The sequence below is a fragment of the Tachypleus tridentatus genome, chromosome 9 (assembly GCF_004210375.1).
Source record: "Tachypleus tridentatus isolate NWPU-2018 chromosome 9, ASM421037v1, whole genome shotgun sequence".
Taxonomy (NCBI): Eukaryota; Metazoa; Arthropoda; class Merostomata; order Xiphosura; family Limulidae; genus Tachypleus; species Tachypleus tridentatus.
Genome location: NC_134833.1, coordinates 52536954 through 52547431, shown reverse-complemented (window position 1 = coordinate 52547431; position 10478 = coordinate 52536954).

Here is a 10478-nt window from a genome sequence, read left to right as displayed (position 1 = left end):
TACGTATAATGCTGTGTTGCTCTAACTGCTCGATTTAACATTATTGTACAAACGTCAAGTGACACACTGGAGGACAATGCAGACATTCTATATCTAGTTCGTAACTGGTTCGTTTATTTGTATTTCAACCAATTTTATACGTAATCATGTAGTTTGTTGTTGTGATTGTAGTGATAAATTATGTAGTAATCATGTAGTTTGTTGTTGTGATTGCAGTGGAAATGTATATCGCAATTATTTAGCTCCGTTTTGTGATGATGATGATAAATTATATATTAATCATTTAGTTCGTTGTTGTGATTGTAGTGATAAATTATGTAGTAATTACTTAGTTCATTGTTGCGATGGAAGAGATAAATTATACAGTAATCATTTAGTTCGTTGTTGTGATGATAATGTCAAATTATATGGTAATCATTTAATTATTTTTTGTGATGGTAGTGTTAAATAATGTAGTAATAATGTAATTTTTGTTGTGATTACAATGGTAAATTATATCGTAATCATTTAGTTCGATGTGGTCTGTTTGTTTAGAGTTAAGCACAAAGCTACACAATGGGCTATCTGTGCTCTGCCAGCCACAGAAACCAATGACCTAGTTTCTAGTGTCGTAAGTTCGCAAACATGCCGCTGTGGCACTGGGAAGTGGTTCCTTGTTGTGGCCGTGGTGGTAAATCAGAGAGTTTTTATTTAGTTCGTTATGTTATAGTAATAAATCAAATATTACTCATTTATTTCTTTGTTGTGGTTACATTGGTGAATCAGATAGTAATTATTTAGTACGTGGTTATTATCGTGTTTGTTTTTAATTTCGGGCAAAGCTACACAAGGGTTATCTGCGCTAGCCGTCCGTAAAATAGTACTGTAAGATTAGAGGGAATGCAACTAGTCATCATCACTCACCGCCAACTTCTGGGCTACTCTTTTACCAATGAATAGTGATACTGACCATCATAATATAAACCCCCTCCCCCAGTTGAAAGCGAGAGCATGTTTGGTGGAACAGGTATTCGAATTTCGACCTTCAGATTGCGAATTGAGCGCTCTCACCACCTGAATATGCTGGGCCTATCGCAATGATAAACCATATAGTAATTACTTATTTCGTTATGTTTTCAGTAGTGAATCAGACAATAATAAATAAGTTCGTTTTTAATTGTGCAGTGATAAATTATATTGTAATAATTTGTTTTGTCCCTATGATTTCAGTGGTAAATTTGAATGGAGGTACATACATTGTAAATTAAGTGCAGAAAAAACTCATGCAAATATTGTTGAATTAACTTTAAATTTTCTCTATACTTTATAGAATTGGTCCAATTTTTTCTTTACTTATTTGGAATATGTTGATGGTGATTTTGTTTACAGAAAATAAACTCTTTAAATTAGTTAACATAAATAATGAAATTCAAATTTGTCGACAACAAAGGAAACTACTTAAAAAAAGCATTAGGCTGGATGTTAGTTTTATGTCAAGCTGTAAAACAAAAGTCCAGCCTATCCAGATATTACTAATGTTACAAAAATCCCTCAGAACACTTCCACTCCTCTGCTCGATGAGTTTCAATCACGCAACGTTTTATGTCTCTATGTTTATCTGACCAGTAAGTTCTGTCATATCTATTGCTTTGTTTTATATTCTTTGTTCTCTCGTTTAGCGATAAAAAATATTCCGAAAAATAATTGGGTAAATTTCATGAAACAAAAGTAATTTATCAGCAATCTTTTATTCGAAATGCTAGATTTTGTGGTTAACATCAAAGTGTATTTTTCTAGTATTTCATCAGTAATTTTTCTATTCGCAGCACGAAATTTAGAAGTTAATATCAAAGCATATTTTGTATAATGAATATCAAAATTTAAACTTCAAAGTTGAGGAGACTCTTAATTGAAAGTGAATCATAATTCATTTTACGAAGCAATTACAAACAACGTTTGTAACAGTGACTCTCTATTAACAGCGAGGAAAACTTCTCACAGATCTAACTATCTAAATAACGATATGTGTAAGAAAACATTTTTATAAAATGTGGGTGCGCATTTTTCAAGCCACTGAAAAATGAACCGTATAATAAATGAATTTAACAAATTTTTAAAAAATTATTTATCGAACTATCACTTCGCTATAGACAAAAAGATGTAAACAAGTATAACTAAAGTTTACATTAGAATTACATCAAATACATAAAATCATAATACACAAATAATGATGCAAGCTAATAACACATATAAGCAGACGTTTGATGGTATATAAACTAATACGCAATACATCTATAAATAAAGAAAGAATTACCATTACAAAGTCACCATTACACTTTGATTGGAAAGTATTTTCTTTTTTCATGTACGTTTGTACAGCTTTTTCACTTGCTATTGGAGGATTTTTAACAAATGTATCATAGTTTAAATAAAGGAGTGCCGCTAATATGTTCAAAAATGTACATACGAGAGATGTGATTTTTCATCCGTTTGACTTAGAATATCAAGGTGCAAAAGATTGCGTGTTTTTAAGCAAATTTGTTTGTTTTGAATTTCGTGCAAAGCTACTCGAGAGCTATCTGTGCTAGCCGTCCCTAATTTAGCAGTGTAAGACTAGAGGGAAGTCAATTAGTCATCACCACCCACCGTCAACTCTTGGGCTACTCTTTTACCAACGAATAGTGGGATTGACCGTAACATTATAACGCCCCTACGGCTGAAAGAGCAGGTTTTGGTGTGACCGGGATTCGAACCCGCGACATTTAAATTACAAGTCGAACGACTTAAAACACTTGACCATGCCGAGTCTTTTTAAGTAACTATTTAATGTGTAATATTTTTTTCAAAATTTTTGTGAATTTAGCTCAAACCTCCGGTATCAAGAATTATGAAATAATTTATTTTTTATTTTGCATAAGATACCAATCTGAAATTAAATTCTACTTTAAGTGAATAAGTTTACTTACTTGTCAGTGAACCCAAAGAATTATTTTAATAGTTATTTTGTTGTTTCTTCTAAACTCACGGTACAAAGAAGATAAAGTAAAATCACAACGACAATAAATTTCTGTGGTAACTTCAAGTATTAAGTTTAATACATATAAGTTTTTATTTTTGTAGTAATATTAACCTTTTTTATATATAAAACACGAAACCAGTTTCAGTATAATTCCTGGTTATATCTTTTAACAAAAAATATTTCTTTATCCCTTACTTTTTTGAACTAACGATAAAAAACACGCGAAAGATTTCTAGTTTAATATTCTTTCGGATAGGTTATTAAGCGAACAAAGGCAACTATGGATTGACATGAGTGAACTTATTGAACGATCCCTTGTCACGTGTAGTGTCACATTATCTCCAGTCTGATGGCTTTCTGGTACAATGGGAATTCAGATGTACTTACAACAGCAGATTTATCCGTTTTCCCAAGTGTGTCTGTCAGGTAAGCCTTCTGGTTGTCCCAGAATAATAATGCATTACTTCAAAGTTATACCTCTAACTTTCTTTTTTCTGCGCGTTTGAGAGTTGATGTATATTCTTAAGATGTAGAAATAATCTGGTTCTCACGAAACTGGAAACACTCATGACACCAAGTATTGGATAATTTCGCGGGTTTCTCATCAGACAATATAATATCAAAAATTGTAAATAATTAATAAAAATATAAAAGGAAAAAGTATTTTGGTTATACTTCTTGATAAACTCCAATATTTTCAGTTATTTATTAAGAGGTTTTACATTTGAGTTGTACGTTCTGTTACAAGCTGTTTGTAAGCAACGTCTGTTACAAGATGTTTATAATAAATGTACTTTTAGCTGCTGCTTGGAATGTAAATGTTACGTCACAGCTGCGTGTGATGTATGTTCTGAAGCAGGTTGTTCGTGATATTCATTCTTTTACAAGCTGTTTGTGATGTATGTTTTGCTACAGATTGTTTGTGATGTATATTCCTTTATAAATTGTGATGAATATTCTGCAACAGGTTGTTTGTGATATAATGCTCTGTTACAGGCTGTCTTTAATGTATGTTCTGTAGTATGGCGTTGGTGATGTACGTTCTGTTACAGAAGCTGTTTGTGATATATCAATTCTATTACAGACTGTTTGTGATATACAGTATATTACAGATTGTTTGTGATGTACGTTTTGCAACAAGCTGTTTGTGTTATACGTTCTGTTACAGAATACTTGTGACATATCATGCAGAGAATAAATGTGTACAAAGCCAGAAAATGCTTTTAGTTCATTTTATTAATGAACAACAAGATAACTTGACATTTCCTGTTTGCACACGAACAACTTGGTAAATGTACCTTAGTAGACAGAAAGGTAATTAACCACTTCTTAAGAACACAGAGGTAAATTAGCAAGAACGTATTCTAAGAACTGATAAACGAAAGCAAATAACATACCACACCTACCACATCCAACGAGGTCTAAAATTATGTGGCTCATCAGTCAGTTTGGGACACGACAGACATAGTAACGATATAGGCTTTAGTTATATCATCAGTTTTCACGAACAATGACTGTTATGATGTGAACTGGATCAAATAAGTAGGTTGTATTAATGATACATTTTATTTATATTATTTATAAATCAGGTTGCTTAGAGTGAGGAGTAAGGAGTAATAATACCTCTTTTAACTTTTATAGCTCTAACGTCAGTTATCGATGTTAGCATTTTATTTTAATTAACTTTAATGTCGTTCAAAAAAATTAGAGAATCAATCAGTAAGTTTTTACCCTTGTTCTCGAATCGGGTAAAACAACTACACCATCAAAGGATGGAAACTACATTATTAACTCTAAAAATGTTTATGGTTACGTATTAGCTAACTGGAAGATACTAAGGCATTTACTCTCTGCGCAAAGACAATTTGATAAAAGAACATCGTTTTTAATTACGGGTGAAAGAACATGAAGATTAACTGTTTGCGTAAAGACATGTGGGTAGATGTCTATTATTTGTTGTTATGTATTGGCAAACAGAAAGGTACTAAGGCACTTATCGTCTGCATAAAGACAAATTCATAGAAAAATATCGCTTTTTATTCCATGTGAAAGAACAGGAAGGTACTTGTGGATTTATTATCTGCACAACGATAAACTAGTCGATGCCTATTGTTTGTAACCACAAGTAAACGATAATAATGCGCTAATAAAATACATATACTTAACACCTTTATCTATTACGCTTTTGATTTAATAGCACATTCTTCCTTCGTAGAGGCCCCTCCCCGTCATTAGCACAGCGGTATGTCTGTGGAATTACAACTTTAGAAACAAGGTTTCGATATCCATGGTAGGCAAAGCACAGATAACCCATTGTGTTAGTTTTTAAACAAACTTGCCATGATATTCAATATAGTTACTGCAGCTAGTGCTAAGGATTTCGTTTTCTATGCTAATTTTCTTAAAAACCAAGGAATTTTACTTAACGACTGATGAAATGTTACGTGATTATAGCATTCACATCTTGTGGAAAGCGTCACAGTATGATTGGACCAATGAAAAACACAACACAAAAGACATCAGACGCTGTTCTACGAAATCACAGTGTGAACATTTTCTTCCTAGTATTTTAAAGCACCAGGTTTATTTGTTGTTAAGCTTAAAGGTACAAAATGGTATTATGCTAAGTATTACAATTTGAAATGATCTAAAACTGGATGAAATACTAATTTAAATTTAAAGTTAATTAAATGTCGATACGTACCAAACTTACGATATTTGACAAGGTTAATACACACAGTTTAATGTACAAACAACAACACAATTTACAATTTTACAAACAAACAAAGGCCCGGCAAGGCCAGATGGGTTAAGGCGTTCGACTCGTAATCTGAGGGTCGCGGTTCGAATTTCGGTCGCACCAAACATGCTCGCCCTTTCAGCCGTGAGGGCGTTATAATGTTACGATCAATCCCACTATTTGTTGGTAAAAGAGTAGCCCAAGAGTTGGCGGTGGGTGGTGATGACTAGCTGCCTTCCCTCTAGTCTTACACTACTAAATTAGAGACGGCTAGCACAGATAGCCCTCAAGTAATTTCGTGCGAAATTCAAAAACAAACAAACGATATTGAGTCTTCAATCTGGTTCGGTACTTCCTTGATATCTTATCGAGGGTTAACGATGAGCGAAATAATTTCGAGTTGATGTGGATACAATTTACTTAATAGGGAGTTAGCCAGCTCTGTGTTCATTCTTGATCGCACTTTCAGTTTGTTTGTTTTTTTTCACCGATGAAGCTATATAATGTCTTTGTAAAATATATATTGTTCGATATGAATCCGATGAAGTTAAATGGTTTGTAATGTTCGAAATTTATAAACGTTCCTTGATAAGTATATGAAATTTCTGATTAATGAGCATTAATTACAGTTACAACATTCAAGTTTTATTGTATATGAACTATAACAAACCAATGATATACAGAGGGTATGAAATGCCCAACAAGAGATCTCAGTAGTGAGTTTCACGGCTGTCATTGCGAATAACTTCAAACACTCGCTTTGGCATGGTCGATATAAGCGTTTACAGAAGGCTGATTGGAATGTTATTCCAAGTGGTGAAGATGGCTTCACGAAGATCATGCACTGTTTGGTATTGACGTCCATTTATAGAGACTTCTCTTGTCACAATGGGCTAACTGTGCTGTGCCCATAAGAAGTATCGAAACTTGATTTTTAAAGATAAAAGCCTTCAAACTTTTTGCTGAGTCACTGGGATCGTAACAAAAAAGAAACATACTTTTATTTATTGACTTCCATATAAGAAATTTAATGTTTTTGAGACCACACTTTTTTGTTCCTCACCTTAAGCCCGTGATGAACAAGTGGTTATGGCGTTCGATTTGCGACCTAAGGATCGCGAGTTCGAATCCTTGTCACACCAAACACTGCTCGCCGTTTCATCCGTAGGGACGTTAGAAAGTTATAGTCAATCCCACTATTCATTGATTAAAAAGTAGCCCAAGAGTTGGCGGTGGATGGTGATTGCTAACTGCCTTCTCTCGAGTCTACATTGCTAAATTAGGGAAATCGACTAATGCAGATAACCCTCGTGTAGCTTTGCGCAACATACAAAAACAAAAGAAAGCTCGGCGTCGTAAAATGGTAAGGGCGGTCGACTCGCAATTTGTGGGTCGCGGGTTCGAATCCCGTCACAATAAACATTATCGTCCTTTCATTCGTGGGAGAGTTATAGTGTGAAGGTCAATTTTACTATTCCTTGGTAAGAAAAGTAGCCCAAGAGTTTGCAGTGAGTGGTGATAACTAGTTTACTTCCTTCGAGACTGAAACTACTAACTTCGGGACGTCTGGCGAAGATAGCCCTTGTATGTCTTTGTGCGAAGTTAAAAATAAAAAACAAACAGCATATTTCTCACCTCTTTAATCTAAAAATTAAAACTCTAAATATAACCCAATCAAAAAATGTTAAATTGCATATAAATCTTGAGGAAACAAATGATGAGAAGCCTTTATACTTTCCTCAGACATTTGTTGTTGGTGAAGTTTATATAGAAAAAACTAGAAAAAAATAACACTTTTATTTGAACTTGCCAATCGTATTGTAATTTGGTATTTTTATCTCCACATTTTTTTATGTGATTCTAACTGTCCATTTAAAATATCTAAAAATTGTGCATGATTTTGTGTATTAGAAACACAAATGCACTAGTATACTGTTTGGAATGCAACAGTCATATAACAATATTATTTCCGTAATAAACGTAATTTAACAACATAACTTGACACGTAACAGCGGGATTACTCATTTAAAATAGCTCCCCGATAGGTCAAGGGTAATTATGAGAATTATAATGCTAAAATTCTGGTTTCGATACCGGTGATAGGCAAATCACATATAGCACATTGCGCAGGTTTAGGCTAAACAAACAAAAAAAAACAACTAAAAATTCCAAGAACAATAAAACTTCATAGTTAAGAGGTACATTAGATATATATCGGTTACTTTGAAAATTCAGATTAAATAATTTTGATTCCTTGTAATTTAATTATTATTTTTTAATTAAATTACTTCCTAAACATTAACGAATTTTGTGTTTATACTTTTAGTAGTTGATAAATTATGTAAAAATAAACCACTACATGTCGTCCTTTGCTTTCAAATAAATGCTCCCAACTAGTACAGCTGTATGTCTTCGGATTTACAACCCTAAAATTAGGGGTTCGATTCTCCTCAGTGGGCTCAGCAGATATCCCCCTGTGGTTTTGCTATAAGAAAACACACACATACTTTCAAATAAAAGATTTAAACATCATTGAAATTACAGACATTGAGGAAAATCTCTGGATGTATTAGGAAAGATTGCACTGAAAGAAAGTTACTTCTAATTTGCGTGTGAAGGTTCACAAATATTATTCAATCGTTGAGTCTCTTTCTAGATCTTAACGATTATCAGAGAAGAGCAACATTTTATGTTTCTTCAAACGACATACGTGCTTCGTTAGTTTTAATTTATTTTCTTTGTACGTAGAAACATAACTAATTTAGAAACTAAAAACCATTTAATCTACACTTAGTAATACATAGTAGTTGTTAAAGTAGTAAATAAAACTATATTGAAATAAACAGAACATTAGAAAAATAACGAAATAATAACATGATAAAATGAAGGGAGGCAAGAACATTGGGAGACTTTTTTGTGTGTGAAAACATAACCCAACAATTTCTCAAAAAACAACTTAAAACCTCCTGATCTTTACGTTTACATAGAACTTCTAATTACAGAAACTCCATTAAAAGAAGTTGCCAACGTTTAAAGATATTATCTAATAATATTGTTAAATACAGTTAAATATCTGATTTGTCGTTTTGGTTTTATATGGTGATGGAATAGATCTATTCCTAATATTCTAAACAATTCGAAATGCTGTTTCTCTAATCTGTATATTATTTATATTTTCCTGTCAATTCCAAAGTTTCATCCAATAATTCTTGCTTTGAAACGTCTTTCTTTTTCTCCCAGTGTCTGTCAACCTGAAATGTCTTGCTTTGTGTCTAAGTTTGTCGTATTGTCTAAGTGTCTCGAAACATCCACCTGTAACTTTCTCCAACTTATCTAAACGTCTGGTATTTTCTACGTAAGATTTCCCCTTTTTGTATAAATGTATTCATCGTCTAAATGAAACGTTCTGCTTCCTGTCTAAGTGTGTCGTGTTGCTTAAATGAGACGTTCTTCTTCCTAAGTGTGTCGTGTTCTATGAGTGAGACGTTCTGATTCCTATCTAAGTTTGTCGTGTTGTATAAATGAGACTTTCTGCCTCTTGTCTACCTCAGACATTATTTTTCCATAGAGACATATCTTTTGATTGTTATGACTTAAGTTAACAGGTTTTCCATATCTTGCAAGCAGTAACAAGACTCACTATAGCTGAAAAACGATAAAATGTATTTAGAATAGAATACCTATGTTCACAGGGTCTAAAACTAGCTGTTCAACACTGGTTTCTGTGTTTCTCAATTTAACAGAAAATGTTTATTTTATTTTCTAAAACTTCTTTTTTTTTCGACAATTAGCCTTCAGGACTTTCTTTGTCTGGTAACAATATACACATGTTCTGTGACAAAAATTAAGCAGTCCTTATACGTGATGCTGTATTCACAACAAGAAATCTTTTGCTTGGGTGTGTCTCCTATCTTTAAGCCAGATACAGCAAAGTAATTAGATAAAGGACATCGTATGATCCAGAGCAGTCAAGTGTAACAATAGAGTTAGAAACTAATTAACCCTGGCAATGAGGAACAAGTTGATTTGCAGCTTAGACACATAATTACTGACCTCTCATATAGCGTGCTGGCGCTAATGTTATGTTCTTTTTTCTATTTATAACTGTAAGCATAGAAATAACTGCAGACAAGTGAACAAAAGATAAATATGGTTAGCTATTATTGTTACTTAAATGCTGACGCTTATTAATTTCTTTCTTGTACTTACAAGAAATTAAACTAGAAAACTACACATTTAAAATATCGATTATCGTGTGCATTTATTTACTTAACTTTTCTCTTACTTTAGAAACTAAGTATCTACAGACAACCAAAAAACCGTGACAAACATTCCCCTCTCAAATAGCTCTCTATGAAATCAGAAATTTACAATCTCAAATTTACATGTGTTTCTTCCAGTTGTCGAAAATTACTTTACTATAGATTTTTCAACCCTTTTTGTTTTATGGATTTTGAAATATCTATCAACTAACAATATCTACTTTCATTTTAACTCCTTGATATACTACTTTCAATTGAATTAAAAGTATCTGGTATTTGGGCAGAAATGAAGTGCACTCTTTGATACCGTGTTCATATTGGTCTAAACGAAAACAACCCAACTCAGTATATTGATCTTTAAGAGTCTAACATACTTTTATTTAGTTTATTAACAGAGGAATAATCTTGTTCACCTAATTATTTCAACACGACATGAAATAGATTTGAAAGGTTGTTACCACATAGTACTACGAGGAAG